At 30.9% G+C, this 17,236-nt stretch overlaps 4 pseudogenes; all 4 read right to left on the bottom strand.

The window, feature by feature from the left end:
- Window positions 1-3,170: 3,170 nt before the first annotated feature.
- Window positions 3,171-5,091, bottom strand: LOC149893612 (uncharacterized; annotated as a pseudogene).
- Window positions 5,092-5,845: 754 nt separating this feature from the next.
- On the bottom strand, window positions 5,846-7,736 carry LOC149893611 (uncharacterized; annotated as a pseudogene).
- Window positions 7,737-7,867: 131 nt separating this feature from the next.
- Window positions 7,868-8,847, bottom strand: LOC149893610 (uncharacterized; annotated as a pseudogene).
- A 210-nt stretch (window positions 8,848-9,057) lies between these two features.
- On the bottom strand, window positions 9,058-10,746 carry LOC145192220 (uncharacterized; annotated as a pseudogene).
- Between the last annotated feature and the right edge of the window lie 6,490 nt (window positions 10,747-17,236).

The following is a 17,236-nucleotide window of genomic DNA, read 5'->3' as shown; positions in this document are numbered from 1 at the left end:
CTTGCATGTCTGTTAAGGCTTAAATATTTATAAAAATAAGTATACAAGGGTCACGACTGTGCCAATATTTTAATAAATGAACTAATTAATCATGATGAAGTAAACCCTTTTTTAGATTGTCGTTATGTTAGTGCACCTGAAGCATTGTGGCAATTTTTTGAGAATCCAATAAGTCACATGGCACACGCTACTATACGTCTTAAAGTTCATCTACCTGAAAATCAATTAGTGTATTTTAGAGAAGGAGCAGAACAAATGGTTTTAGATCTTGTAGCTCATCTTGATACGCACCTAATGGCATGGTTTAAGTTGACTACTGAAAATGAAAGAGCACATTGTTATTCATAGGTAGACATTCCTTATCACTTTATATTTGATGATAAACATTGTAAATGGAAGGTTAGACAAAGGGGTGGTGATAAGGTGATAATAAGAATGTATAAAGTTAATCCAACTGGAGAATTGTCTTTTCTTAGACTGTTTCTTTTGCAAGCAAAATGAGCAACATCTTGGGAGGATGTGCATACTGTTAACGGTATTGTCCTTGAAACATTTTGTGAAGCATGCGTTTTGAAAGGTTTGTTGCAAGGTTGTCTTCAATTATTTTGACCTTTTGTGAACCTGACAATCCTATACATCTCTGGAATACATACAAAGCTTTTATGATGGAAAATTTCAAAGCTGAACAAGCTGCTCTTAATCAAACTGAAAAGATTATTATTCAAAGTGGTAAAATGCTGGCTGATTACAATCTGTCTGTTATTGATGAGTTAATAGGCTTAAATCTAGAAACTTTTGATGAAAATGCTCAACAATATATTGACAAAGCCAATCAAATGAGATTGTTGCTTAATGTCAATTAAATGTATGTAATGCTATCCTTCCTGCTTTGAATGAGCAACCAAGTGTAGAAAATCAACATTCTAGATTGTTTTTCATGGATGGACCAGCTGGTAGTGGAAAAACCTTTACCTATAATTATTTAATTCCTGAAACCATAAGTAGGGGCTTTAAATCCGCTGCAGCTGCATGGACTGGCATAACAGCAACTCTTCTTATAAATGGATCTACAGCTGCATGGCTTATTCAAACTCCCTGTTCCAAGATTGGATGTAACTCCTAACTCTATACACAGTCATTTTTTAAGACAAGTTAGTTTGTTTTTGCTTGATGAAACATCCATGATACCTAAACATGTTTTAAATGCAATTGATAGGTTGTTAAAAGATATTTGCAACAACATCTCTCCGTTCGGAGGAAAAATCATTCTTTTTGGTGGTGACTTTAGGCAAATTCTGCATGTCGTGAAAAGAGGACAACCAGCTGAAATAGTGGAATTGTGTATAAAATGTTCTTTGCATTGGCAATGGGTGCAGAAGTTTGCATTAAATGAAAATATGAGAGTACAAGATGGGGAAGATGAATGGCTACTAAAACTTGGGAATTGAACAATACCTGTCAAAGAGGAGGATCCTTAGAGAAAATAAATCGATTGTTGAAAAGAGTTTTGGAGATGCTGATCAAAATGATTATTCTAAACGCGTGATTTTAACACCAACTAATGTTGATTCATTATCAATCAATGAAGTGCCTGATGTCTGCCGGGTGAAGTCAAAATTTATTTAAGTGCTAATCAAATTGATACTGATGACCTTAATGAAAGAAATAACTTTCCTATTGAGTTTTTGAACAGCTTAACTCCTTCAGGTATGCCACCTTGTTATTTTAAATTGAAAATTGGTTGTGTAATTATGCTACTTAGAAATTTAGATCTCAAAGCTGGGTTATGCAATGGTAATCGAATGAAAGTATGTACTTTTCAAAAAAAATGTATTTATAAAGAGATTTAGACAGGTGTTTCTGGTTCCAAACAGGTTTTTGTTCCTTGAATTCAGTTGGCTCCATCAGGTTCTAATTTATCTTTTGTTCTGAAACGTTGTCAGTTTCCTTTCAGATTGGCTTATTCAATAACAAGTAATAAAAGTCAAGGTCAAACATTTGATAGAGTTGGGTTATATCTCAAAAAACCGTGTTTCTCTCATGGTCAACTATATGTTGCATGTTCAAGAACTAGAGCATTTAATAGTTTGTTTTTCCAAATTGATAAACATCTCATTCAAGGTATGGTAGGTGAAAAGTGTTACACAAATAACGTTATTTTTTCTAATGTTCTTAATTTATAGTCTTGAGATTTTCGTTTCAAAAATTTACTGTTTGCAGGTTGTGAGCATATTTTGTATGTATAACTTTATTTATTATTTTAATATTTTTTTTCATAGTTTTTGATTAGTGTCAGGCAGTGTTACTGCTTTAAAGCTAGGTTGTATTGTCTAGCCTTTTTTAATTATTTTGGAAACACGTAATAATATCTGTTAATTTTTAGCGTAATGTGTATGAGAGAGCATGCAACCTTTATCTTTAAATCTAGGGTGTTTTAATGTCCTAAATTTGAAGCAATATAATAACTAATATTGAATATAAAAACAAATATAATTTTATGTATTTATATGTTTAGTAAAAAGATAAATATAGTTAACTTTAAATTGGTTTTCTAATTTTGCTTTTCATATTTTAGGTTGGTTTGTTATTTTCATTGGATTTTAGGATCAAGGGTGTAAATATTCTATTGTTATGTGTTATTGTTGTGCATTTTTGTGTTGATTTTCATTTTTAACAATAGACACCTTAACGTTGGTGACTATTGTTAAAAATAAATAATAGGTTATTTCATTATTGGAACTTACTGCTTTTATTTATTTACTAAAATCACAGTGAGCCATAAAGACCGCCAGGTTCAACTTTTCCCCACCTCTAATTTTTTTTCATATTAAGATATGTGCAGGTGAGATATGTTTTTTTTTTGTATTGGGCAAATCTAAAGTCGATCAGAAGTAACATATAAACCTATTTTTTAACCCTATTTATCCCCCTTCATGTGATAAAGTTACCCCCTTTATAATGATATAAGCTCCTTTCAAAAAAATATATTTTTTTAAATTAATATTTCATTATCCTCTGGAAAAAAATCCTTACTTTTACCTACTAATCTTAAATTGAAGTGATTTAAACTCGTTTTACACCATTATAGCAATAATTAAAAGAAAAAAATACAATAAATGCTACAAAAATAACATTATATTACAATATTTACGTCTTTTATATTACAATATTTACATCTTATCTAAGCAAAAAGTGGCAGAAGCAGATTTCAATCGTTTAGCATAATCTTTATGCTCAATCCTTCGCTTGTATCAAGACCAACTTGGTTTGAAGGCACTATGAACAGCTTCTCAGTCTGTTCAGCATATGATCCCAGCGAACAACAATTAAACTTCAGAAATGGGAGAATACGACAGACAACAATAAGGACTTTCCAGGTAACCTTCAGCTCTGTATTTAAATGTATCTTTGCATACTGCTGTAGGTCACAAAATGATACTTTGAACTCTTCAATAACTGAAGAAGCATTGCTGCCTAATTTTATCCAAAGGTGCACTCTTTAACCTTTGCAAACTTTCTGAGGCAATTAACTATAGGCAATAAATTAGTTTGAGATGCTAACACATCTCTCTCTAAAATATCTACTTTTTCCATAAGTTTGTTGAAAACGTTCACATCAAAGCCTATCCCATGATAACTTCGAAGTAAGATATAATGCTCTTTGAACCAATTTTTAAAAAGAGGCCAATGATCTAAAAGTAGTCTACCAAGTAATGTCACAATCCCTATAAAAATATGTAACTCTGGTGGAGGGACTAAGTGATTAATTTCATCTTCATCATTTTTGTCTAAATAAACGAGTCGAGGACTAATAACATTTTAAAAATCTTTCATCTTTAACCGCTTTGCACCATTTTCAACAAATAAGTTGCACTAATGATCAAAAGAACCTAATTTTCTTGGAGTACCGCTTTCTAGGGAACATTCGCCTTCACACCACAAGGAGGCATATTTACCTGAATGAGAAGACAAACCAAAGGTGCTGTTAGCACATTTTAAGTCAAATGCAAGGTGATATGTAACATCATCCAAATTTAATCTACTCAAGATTTTCTGCAAATTTCTATTGTCTTCAGAAACATCTTCAACAATTGCAAGAATAAAACACCTTTTAACTCCACTGTCAATGTAAATCTCATTTTTATTGGTTTTATCAAAGAATTTAGAATTACTTTGAGAAATTCTTGACCTCCATCAACTGATATACGTACCATACTTGAGAGAGGATCCCAATCCTCTTTCCATTAAAATACTAAGAATAAATTCAGAAGTGTCATGGATAAATACAACATGTCTTGTTATAATTTCATCATTCCAAATAAAGATATCTTGTTCTATTTTATATTTAGATTCAATTTCTTCTTGTAATGATGTCATCATACTAATTACATTATTCTCCACAACAGTAGATGATCCCAGATTCTTATGGAGATTTGATATCAGTTTTTTTGTTTTATTTTTTGTCAATTCCAGTACAGAAGTTAATTCCATCACTGCTTGAAATAATATCTGATTAAAAAACTTTCTAGAAGATTTATTGTCTTTAGTTCCAAAGTTAACAGACTTCCAACTTTAAGATAAAGTTTTTGTTAAAAATAAATATTAATTATACATCTTTAACCTACCCCTACTTTAAATGTAAACTTTTTGAAAAAGTTGTTAGCAATCTATACCATTGCTTAGTTAAAGGCCTTATATCTACTGAGTGTTTTATATGTGCATTTAAGTTTTATCTGAAAATATAAACCCTATTTTTATTTTTTAAAAATGAAAATAAAAACTTACACACCTGTAGGTATTTTAAAGGACTGGCCTCTCTCAATGTCTTCTCGTTCCATCTTGTTTTTTACTATGCCTGAAGCAACTCTCTCACATAATGCGGGATCAAGAGTTTCTGACAAATTAATTAAATTCAAAACAGCCTGACAAGAGCAACAGGTGTTATGACATCCTGAAGAATAAAATTTACTATTAAATTAATATACGCCTAAAGACTTTTATTGAAGTTTAATGAATATTTGATAACTTTTACTTATCAAGTAAATTGTTATTTATTCTTTAACCTCTTGCAAGGAGAGTAAAGCAGCAGCTGCAAACAGTTTTTTTTTAAAGATTCAACATCTTTTGTATAAACATGAGATGATTGTATAATATCACTAAGCTCAATACTACATCTAATTCTTGGTCTGTCAACCTATTTCAAAAATAGTATTTTATAAAAATTCTATTTCTTTATATACACCGTAAAAAATGTCACGGCAAATTGTCTAATAAAATTCCCATGTCACGAAGCCCGATTTAACGCGCGACATCAAGAATTAAAACTGTCACACGACCTTTAGATAATAAGTTTGGCGTGACATTTATAATTAAAGTAGTCACGCGACTTTTATCAATTAAGTATGGCGTGACATTTAAATTTTTTATTTGTCATAGGACATCTGAAACACTATCGGTTCGCATGTCACCAAGCCCGATTTAACGCGCCACATTAAGAGATGTTAAATGTGGCGCGTAAAATCGGGCTTGGTGACATGCGACCCTATAGTGTTTTAGATGCGCCGTGACAAATAAAAAAATTAAATGTCACGCCATACTTAATTTTAAAAATCGCGTGACTAATTTAATTTACTAATGTCTCAACTTAATAAATAAATTGAATAAATGGCACACTTTACATAAATAAAATGAATAAAAAGACCAAAAAAGTAATAGAAATTATATTTCATTTTTTAAAAAAGAAACCATCATCAAATATAAACATAAATATTTAATTTTGAAATTTTCTAATATTTTTATTTGAAGAGTTGAACAGTTTCAAAGATTAAAGATACCACAACACTTTTCACAAGACTTTGCATTTTTTTAGCCAAAGCTTATTAGTACAAGCAAATGGTATTTGCAAAACATAATGTTGCAACAGCCCCAAAACTCCTCCAAACAATCTTGGGTATGAGAGGTCCATGATATAATAGTATGCAATAAGTTGAAGCACATGTAGTGAATCATTATGCCGATGACTTAGCCTAAAAATTTTTTAAAAAGTAAAATTAAGTTACTGTAATAACATACATTACATAAATCAATATCAAATTAAAAATAAAAAAAGAAACAACTTTTCGTTAAACTTTCACTAGCAATAACAATTGGACACAACACCCCTCTTCTGGTAGTGTTCTTATGAAATTGTATTAGGGCAGATGGAATATATATACCGGGATACAACTTTTGAACAACTTGCAATAGCCTATCTAATGCTGCTTCTTTGGTAACTATGTTCATTCTTTCAAATTCGTCCATGATCTAAAAAAGTTGCAACCACATAAAGAACATTTTGTTAAAAGTGCACAAAACACAAATTTATTAAAGAAATGAAAAAATTTCATACTCATAAAATTTTTTGAAAATTTTTTTTAATGTTAAATCTTCTGTTTTATAAAAAATCGCCCTTTTAACAAAAGTTTAAAGAAAAAAGTAAACCATTTGAATGAAAATATTAAATAAAGTTTTAAAGGTTCATACTAGTTTTTCTAATGAAACACATATTATAATAAATCATATTAATAAAAAAAATATTTGTGTTTTGGTCACATATTCACAATTGAAAGTTCAGACTAACTCCGATCTCCCCCATTGGGGGTGGGAGGGAGGGCATATATATATATATATATATATATATATATATATATATATATATATATGCATTGATGTGTTCTTAATGATTTTGATAAATTTTTCGAATTGCACCCTTTTAACAAAAAGCGTTTCATATATTCATATTATAGTCAATGTGTCAATAATAAAAGTATTATTTGCTTACAATTTCTTGATAGAAAAGTTGCTCTTTGTGTTCTGAATATGGCAAAGAACAGTGCATATTCCTAACTAAACAACGTATGTAATCAATATCAGGAACTTTTTGTGCAAAAAAATTGGATTAATTTGAAATTAAACCTTATTAAATTCTTACTGTATATTTTAGGTAAATTTTTATTAAAAAAATATTGATAAAAAACATTTCTTTTGAAAAAGGATTTATGGGTATCACCTGCATATCTTCATTAAATGAGCTATCATTTATTTCTGGAACGTTAAGCATTCTGTTAGCATTTTTTACATCTATCAAACTTTTTAAACGGCGCTCGCTTCGCTTCGAATTACATTCGACACACGTTTTACAACTCCATCCTGAAAAACAAAATTTATTATTTGAATATTATCTAGCTTAGTGTAAGAAATGGATGTGTTACATACACCTGAACATTAAAAAAAATTATTATTTTACCTTTATTTGGAGTAATAACCTATGTTGTGCTTAATTAAACATCTAATAGAATTAATGCTGTGAACTATTTATTGGTTTTTATAATTCATTTTTGCGTGAATTATTTCACCAATGTGTTAATGAAAATTTAAAAATATGATAATAATATGTAAGTGGTATAACTCAAACTTACTGCACCCTCTTCTCCAAAAGTACATTTTGGATATGACTGTTTCAAAAGTACAGTAACACGATGATAATATTTTTTTCTTATTGAAGGCGTTCCCTCGGGAAGACACTCTTCAAGGTGATGTGCCAATTCATCACAGACATCTTTTAAAGTGTGTTTACGGCAAGGCATCAAACCGTTTAGATAACTGCTGCATTCCATTGAAAAGATAGGTAACTAATAATAAAAATTTATAAAAATATATAAACAGAATACACATTTCTAATGCTTGTATGACATTTTAGCAAGTATATATTCTACATGCATTTAAACACTTACATATAAATGAAAAAAATAACTAAACCACAAGTTTTTCTTTGTAAAAATAGCAACTAATATACAAAATATATTCATATTCAAAATATTCGTTGTAACTAAGAAAGATTGAGACAATGTTTTGACCTAGGCACAACTAATTTTGAGCCGTCTACAGTAAATTTTGTCAATGGCCACGGAATTTGGAGATTTTCTAAAGTAATTGATTTAAATATATTAGTACTTCTAACATGAAAAGCAAGTTTATGAGGTACATAGCTGTCAATTGTCATGATGCAAACTTTTACGCAATTAGATTGAAGGTCAGTGATCTTGTAAAGTTGATAAGAATCATTAACTGTTGAAATAATATCACCAACTTGCTATACAAGTGAACCAATCACAATTCTTTTTATAAAATGTTGAGTCTTTGCCGTAAAAGGATAAGGAGTCAGTTGACCATTATCATCAAGAAAGTTTGAAATTGTGTTCCACCGAAGATGTTAACAAACTGATTTGGAATTACTTTTAAAGTTGTACCAACGTACACTTTTTATTTTTTTGTGCTTTGCTTCAAAAGTCATGCAAAATTGATTTTTTAGCGGACCAAATCGATGCATTTGTCCAATAAAATGAAGTGTTTTGGTATCAGATTATTTGGCCACAGTAAAGCAAATGATTCGTTATGCTTTTCAATAAGAGTTTGTAAATCCAAAACAGTTCTATATGTAATGATCAGTAACAAAGTAAGTTGAAGAATTTCCAAAAGATCAAGAAAGTTAACGTAATGAGGATCATTTGAATCGCTGTATTGTCTAATAAAAAGTGGAATGATACGAGCAAGAATCAAAGTTTAAGCAGATGTTTGAGAGCCTGAAACATCAAAGGTAGTTAGGCGAATATTAGGCTTATCTCTGGCTTCAGAGTATGAATAAGGAAACTGGATAATAAAACTATTAAGTGCAGCTAATGAGTATATATGTTTTTCACAAATATGTAATCGCAGCAGAAGACATAGTTCATGGGGCACTAGTCCTTCTAGTAAAATGTGCATGGGATCATGTGGTGTATTTTCAATAATATCAAAAGCGGTGATTAATAAAACACAAGTCAGAAATTTAAGGTTTAAGTTTACTATCCGAGTGCCCCAAAAATGTTAACAAATATAGTAAGTGGGGCATCTGGACACTTCATTTTCATATTTAGAAAAATCTGGGAGGTATCACATTTTTAGAAAATTTTAATGTCTGCTCATTAAACTGCCGAAGGGAAAGGCCACTCAAATCAACAAATGTTTCCAGATGTGCTGTTACAGCATGTACTTTCCAAGTAACCGTGAGCTGTTTACCTAAAAACTAAAAAAGCTTACTATAAATATGTTTATCAATAACTTGGTTTTAAATACAAAGAGTAAAGAAAACAGCAATTACCTCTCTGCAATAGTCTTGCCCATCCTTATAGCTTTGTGTAAAACTTTCAATTAAAATTGAATAGTTTGGGTCAAGTTTATAGCCAAAGACACCATGAACAACCTTATTAAATTTTCTCATTGTTTCTAAGAGAGGATATGGTTCAACAGGCATTATCAACTCAAGTTTGTCGCAACTTTTAAGTATCTCTCTACACGTGTTTCCTTCAAATGTTCCTCCATGGTAACCTTTTCGAAGGCATCCAATGCTCTTGACCCAATCTATAAATCCAGGCCAAAGTTGCATTATAAACGCTGCCACATGGTTAACAAATCCCATCAGAAGGTGAAGTTTGGTAATGGAATCTCTCTTATTATACTGAGGGATTTGTCTTCTATCTTAAGAAGACAAGGATTAATGACATTCTAAATATATGGAAACAAATTTTTTTTATCCTATTTAAAATGATAAAATGGTAATGGATGATAAATTTCGAAAATATTTACAATATATTTATTCATCTATACCTTATATTCTTTCATTCTTTTCACAGGAGATCCTGCAGATGAATACAGTGCATAGTAATTATTCGAAGATTGAAATGTTCTTAACTCTCCAGCAAATAATTCTGAAAAACCTTCACACCATGCACAAGCATACTTTCTTCCATGAGCCTAAAATTTTATATTATAATTCAATTTATAAATATATTGTAGGGTAAAAAAAACCTTTTCCTAATATAGTTTTTACCATGATATGTCTTATTATCTTAAAATTATTTAAAACAAACACACCGATATTCCTAGCAATATGTTGATTAACTTCATGTCAGAAGCCAATGAGTACTTGCATTCATGCAACTTTAATCTTTCCACAATCATTATCATGTTAGAATGATTCTCACTAACCCTTTCACAATAAGCTAAAACAAGTGACGTATTTGCTCCTGAGTATGATCCTAAGGAGCTGCTATCTTCTGTCCTGTCCTTGGTTGGATCAAACAGATTTACTATAACCTCAGTCAGCCTCCACCTATAACATATATATATATATATATATATATATATATATATATATATATATATATATATATATATATATATATATATATATATATATATATATATATATATATATATATACTTACACACATACATATTTGTATATAATATGTACAAATAATATTTTTTAAAACAAGTTTCCAAAAAGACGATAATTAAAATATCATAAGTAATATAAATTAAATAAATTAAATATAAATACCTGAATCTATTCCAACCTTTACAAATGTGTTTTGTGGAACCTGTCCTCGATATTTCATTATAAAATCAAGAAATGCTGTAATATCTTCCATATATACCAAGTGTCTCTTCACTGTAGCATAGTCATTATCATTTTCTTTTTCTTGAAAGTCTAATAATTCAGTGACATAAAAGTTGGAAAGTAGTTTACTTTTTTCATCCAGGGCTTTCTCCATGTTTGACTCAAACTTTACACCGCTTCTCCTCAAAGTTTTTAACATTTCATTTGACTTCAATTGACTAAGTCCTAAGGTATTTACCAAAACTTCTACTTCATTACAAGGAATCTTTCTCACTTTCCCGAGTACCGAGTGTAATATGAATACTTTTACCTCCTTAATATAATACAAACTGTTATTTTAAGAACGAACATAACAGCTATTTTTATTTAACAATATTTTACCTGTTCTGAGAATGGCTTGAGCTCCTAGACTTTGCCCTTGACCAGAATAAATTTCTTTAAGAAGGGAAGAAGCTACTTGTTCTTTTACTTTTTTAGAAAGTTTAGAAATACTCTCACAAAGATTTGTGCTACTCTTTAAAGGGGAACATTTGTGGGGTTTACCTTTAGCAATTTCACATAAACATATTTGGCAAAGTTTCAATGTTGAGCTAGTTCCCTTTTTCATACTTTTATTTAATAATCTATTTCTTCCTTGACTGCATATACTGCATAATACTGAGCAATCTCTAGAGGTTTGCAAGCTAGACAAATCAGAATTTTTCCACTTTTAAGAAACTGTGTCTGCAATAGTTTTACCAGCCTTACAGAGATACAAGTTTTTCTTGCAACCTGGGCATAATCCTGTAGGGTAGGCAAATACTTTAAACTTAAACTAAACTTAAAACTAAATACTAAAAGAAAAAGGCGATTATTAACATAGAAAACGACGACAATCAATGCTTTAAATGGTCTGTCACCAGAGCGCTGAATCTAAAAAATAGAGATAATGAAAGAATTGACAATGATCTCATTAAAAAATCAGAAGATATGAAATGGGAAGGAATGGAATTTGCTCTTGATTACAATCAAATCGACAAGTTTGAAAAGATCAATCAAGACATTAGCATCAACGTCTTCGGGTATGATGAAAAAATAATTCATCCTTTACGAATATCCAAAATTTTGGATCGAAAGCATACTGTTGATTTGCTGCTCATTTCTGAAAGCATACTGTTGATTTGCTAACCATTATTGCCTCATTAAAAGCTTAAGTCGATTGGTTGGTTCTTCAGTATCAAAAGGTAAAAGAAAATAACATTTTTGCAAAAATTGTCTCCAAGCTTATGACCAAGAAGAAAAGCTCCAAAAACATCAAGTTGACTGCTATAAACATCTCGGTCCGAATTGAACTTCCTAAAGAAGGAACAACCGTTCAGTTTAAAAACTACAACATGTCCATGAGAGTTCCGTTTGTGGTGTATGCCGACTTTGAAAGTTTCATCAAACCCATCGATGATAACACTGAATATAATGATAAAGAGTCGTACACCAAAAAATACCAAAAACACGTTCCAAGCTCTTTTTGTTATTACATCAAATGCTTCGACGAAACCATTTATAAAGAAAAACCTGTCACATACACAGCAGAAAGCGATGATGACGACGTTACTCAAAAGTTTGTAACCAGTCTCGAAACAGACCTTATAAAAATTGGGAACAAGATTGATTTTAAGGAAAAGGTGGTCATAACTAATGAGGATGAAAAGAATTTTAAAAATGCAACCCAATGCCACATTTGCAAAAAAATCTTAAAAAAGATAAAGTGCGCAATCACTGCCATTTTACTGGAAAGTATCGAGGAGCTGCGCACAACAATTGCAATAAAAAATATTAAATTCCAAAATTCATACCCATCCTTTTGCACAATTTTTCCGGCTACGACAGCCATTTGTTCATCAAGAAATTAGGCGGGAAATTAAAATGCATACCCAACAACGATGAAAAATACATCAGCTTCTCAAAAAGCATCAAAGTAAGAGAATATATTGATAAGAAAACTGGAAAACTAAAGGAAGTGTGGAAAGAATTGAGGTTTAATGACAGCATCAGGTTCATGCCCTTCAGTTTAGTCAAACTGTCTAAAAATCTAAACAACGACCATTGCAAAAACGTTGCTGAATATTACTCTGGAAAACAGTTTGACTTATTAAGAAAAAAAGGCGTTTACCCTTACGAATGGGTGGACTACATTAAAAAGTTTTCCGAAACGCAATTACCTCCTATCGAAGCATTCGACTCCAAACTGAACGATTAACCAGCAAAAGTTGAAGACGTTGTACATGCTCAAAACGTTTGGAACGAATTTAGATGTATCACGTTTAAAAACTACCACGAGCTGTACAACGTTTCAGACGTGCTGATACTTGCAGATGTTATTGAAAATTTCAGGGACGTGTGTATGAATTATTACGATCAAGATCCCGTTTGGTATTACACCTCTCCTGGACTCGGTATAGACGCTTGTTATAAAATGACCAAAGTTGAATTAGAACTTCTGAGCGATCCTGATATGCTTCGCATAATCCAAAAGGGAGTACGCGGCAGAATCAGCATATCTCCAACCGACATGGAACTGCCAATAACAAATATATGGGCAACTCGTATGATCCATCAAAACCATCGAAATTCATCCAGTATTTAGACGCTAACAACTTGCACGGATGGGCGATGAGCAAATCTCTTCCCGTTGGAGGATTCAAATGGATGACTGAAGACGAACTCTCCAATTGGAAATCCATGCCATGTATTCTTGAAGTCGATTTAGATTACCCTGATCACCTTCACGATAAACACAACGATTACCCTTTAGCCCCTGAAAGAATGCCTATTGGGAAAGTAGAAAAACTCGTTCCAAATTTAAACCCTATAAAGGAATACGTTGTCTATCATGAAAACCTAAAACTCTATGAACGAATGGGATTAATCATCACAAAAATTCATCGAGGCTTCACCTTTAAAGAAAAACCTTGGATGAAACCATACATTGACTTCAACACCGATAAGAGAGCAAAAGCTACCTGCGAGTCTGATAAGAAATTTTTCAAACTCATGAACAATTCTGTCTTTGGAAAAACCAAGGAAAACATCGAAAATCATGTTGACTTTAGACTTGTCACTACAGAAAAAGAAGCCTTAAAATTATCCAAAAAAACTTAATTCGAAAGCTTCACCATTTTTGATGACAACTTAATCGCTGTTCACATGCATAGAACAAAGTTGGCTTACAACAAACCCATTTATTTAGGAATGTGCATCCTCGACATCAGCAAAATTTTAATAGCTAAATTCCATTACGACTACATCAAACAAAAATACGGTGATCGAGCAAAATTATTAATGACTGACACAGACTCGCTCTTTTACGAAATTGAAAATTAAGATTTTTACAAAGACATTGCTGATAATGTACTAAAAAAATTTGACACGAGTGATTTCGACAAAGAACATACTGCCATTAAAAATGTTGGGTTCAAAGTAGGTGCTAACAAAAAGGTCATCGGAATGTTCAAGGATAAGACTGGAGGCAAACAAATTGAAGAGTTTGTTTGGCTAAGACCTAAGCTCTACTCTTACAAGATTCTTAAAGAAGAAAAAGATGAAGAACACAAAAAATGCAAAGGTGTTAAGAATAGCGTCGTTAAAAATCACATCAAACATCAAGATTGTTTTAACTGCTTAATGGAAAAGAAAGAACAGCTTGCAACCATGAACGTCATCCGATCTCATCTTCACAAAATTTACACCGAAGAAATCAACAAAGTCGCACTCAGCGCCAACGATGAAAAAAGATTCATTGAAAAAGACGGTATTCACACCTTCGCTATTGGATATTACAAAAACAGACCTTGTCCAGAAGATCCAAAATAAATTTAAATTATTGCGGTAAGAAATTTTTATCACGGGAAGAAAACAAATATTACTTCATCGCAGAGTTTTTTGAAAAAAAGGTAAGTCAACAAAAAAAAAAACGCATCAAAATTATCATCCATAAGTATGGAAAAATGCGACAAGAAAATAGTTCTGTTCGCCAAAGTCGACTTTAAAAATTGCCCTGTACTAAGGGAATGTGGTAGTGATAAAAGTCAGGAGTGACGAGAGCATCGCTGTTACTATTGAGCAAAATTTATACCTAACAAAAAAGATATGACGATTTTAAAAGATATGACGATTTTATATTATTTTAAGTATTGATGTTAAATGTTAATAATGGTCATATTTATTTTCTCTACAATTAAATAAACGCCAGGTATTGAGAACCTATAATTTGATATGGTGTATGAAAAACACTTCAAGGTTAAGCTCAATATGCAGTAGACATTTAGTAGCGTAAGGATTAAAATGATCAGATTCAAACTTTGACATGAAAATGATTTCCATAGCATCAAAAAAACGGTATCCATGTAAAGGTTCTTTAAACTTTTGCTAATTTTGGCACGTTCTGGTCTAAATGGTAGAAGCGCAATATTATTGATTTCTGAACATCCAAAATAAGTAACTGTTGGTTACTCATTTCATGAAATAGATGAAACATGTTTCAAAATTGTTATAAAAACTCATATGACTGGACTCCCCCAACGGAAAATTTCCATATGAAAATTATGAAAAAGGTCTCTGGTATTTGAAACACAATAGGTCATGGCTTTTCGATGGATAAACCGTTAAAAAGCCTTGATCCATGTGTTTTTTATTGTTCACAAAGATCAATTGAATCACCATTGGTTTTTTTTCACAGTTTCTACATGTTTACACAATTCTTTAGTTTATGAAAGCCCTATATTACTTTAATTGCCGTATGAGAACAATACAATTCCATGACGCATGAGATTTTTAGCGCAACATACAAACTATAGTTTCGTGAATTTTTTGGTTATTAAAATGGTTTATTGGAATGCAAAAAATAAATAAAATTGAATGAAAATGTAGCCAAATATCTATAAGCAATAACTATAAAATCATAATGCTCTACACGTTGACATCAGTATAATTTTTTATGCATGCAAATGTATTTGCATAGTGCAAATAAAGCAACATTAAAAATCATTAAAACAACTGCATCATGTGCAAGTATCAAAATATCAGTGTATAAAAAGATGTTCAACAAAAAAAAAAAAAAAATAATTTGAAACTAATGTCGGAAATGACCAACACAATACTTTTTTATCTAAAATATAAAAATCTACACGTTTTTCTATGTATGATTAAAACTTTAACAAATCTAAAAGAATCACCGATACAATAAATTAAAAATTTATATCAACTGATTCATTAAAGACTTTTTAAAAAAATGCAAAAGGTTTGGATAAGTGATATAGATTCTTAAAAGTGTTCTATTTAGCTAAAGGTTTTAAAGTATCAAATAATGCGATGCTTATTAACGTTAATGGTGATTATTCAATACTTAAAAGCTTTTTAAACATATTTACACTTTACAACAAGAAGCCGAAAATTCGAGCCGTCTTAAAAGAAGCCTACGCAAATAAATTCCTGGAGGATACAACACGTGAAAAATCACCCAAGATCAGGAGCAAAGTAAAAAACAACACCAACAAATAATCGACATACTGTAAAGATGTTGCAGATTAACCGGTTTATATCGGCAACAAAAGCCTCAAATCTTTTTGAAAATGAACATAGAATTCCAGTGAACTCGTCAATCAAAATCCATTGAAAGAGAGTTGATTTAAAGCAAGAGTTTCACTCAAGCAATCATTCCTTTCAAAAACTCATCGGGTAATTCCATGTAAAAGTGAGACAAAAAATTGAAATTTTTCAGTCACCCTCTCAGATTTCTTTGAAACTTTAACCAGTGGTACCTATTAATGAATAATGAAAAAATGAAAAATTTGAACTCCCAAATCCAAACGGTTCAAAAGTTATGGCATTTTGAAATTCAGCTTAAGACGCCCTACTTTTTTCCACTTCCGCCATTATGAACTTTGTAGTAGTACATTTAATTGAATAATTTAAGATCTAGTGGAATAATGGGACTAAAATTTGGTACCTGACCAATTTTAAGGGTGCTGAATTCAAAAATGTAGATAAATTAGAGATATTTAAGTTTTTTGATAGTTTTTTTTTTTTATTTTAAAAAGGCTAGTCAAATTTTTTGTTCTGTTACCTTGGGTTGTCCTTTCATTAATTCCCGGAGTTGCCCAAGTCTCATTGATTCGATTTTTTTTTTCAACTGAAGTAGATGATCTTAGGCTATCTTTATAAAAAAGATGGTTTTGGTTTCTTAAAGCATAATAAAGATATGTCATTTTGAAATTCAGACAAAAAATTTCTTTATTTGGCCGCTATTCTCTTTTACAGCGATACTTTTTGTGTAAATAACTTAAGTTCTAGTAAAGAAATATGGCTGAAAATTGGTACCTGACCATTTTTAAAGGTGTTGAAGACAATGATGAAAAGAAATTAATCCAAATCCTAATCTTTTAGAATAATTTAATAAAATGGTAATATTACTTAACCATAAAATGGGGTAATATTTTCACAAACTGCCTGACTGTCATGGGTTCCATTGTGGTGTGTAAAAACAGTTTATTAAGGTTGGTTTTGATACATAAATAAAGTTTTGTGAAGTGAATTATGATGAAATATATAGTTTTGCAACGCCTGCTGTGATGTATAAATATAGTTTTGGGACGTCAGTTATGTCATCTAAATATAGTTTTAAAACAACAGTTAACAATAACAAATTTCAATAAAAAAAAATTATTTTAATTTTAGATTAAATAGTTATTAAATCTCGTTTGGTAATTCAGTTTCTTAGTC

The sequence above is a fragment of the Hydra viridissima genome, unplaced genomic scaffold (genome assembly GCF_058129835.1).
Source record: "Hydra viridissima isolate aposymbiotic clone 2 unplaced genomic scaffold, HvirCarnegie_v1 scaffold_1, whole genome shotgun sequence".
Lineage (NCBI taxonomy): Eukaryota > Metazoa > Cnidaria > Hydrozoa > Anthoathecata > Hydridae > Hydra > Hydra viridissima.
Note: the sequence above shows the minus strand (reverse complement) of the source record. Positions and strands in the feature narration are given on the sequence as shown.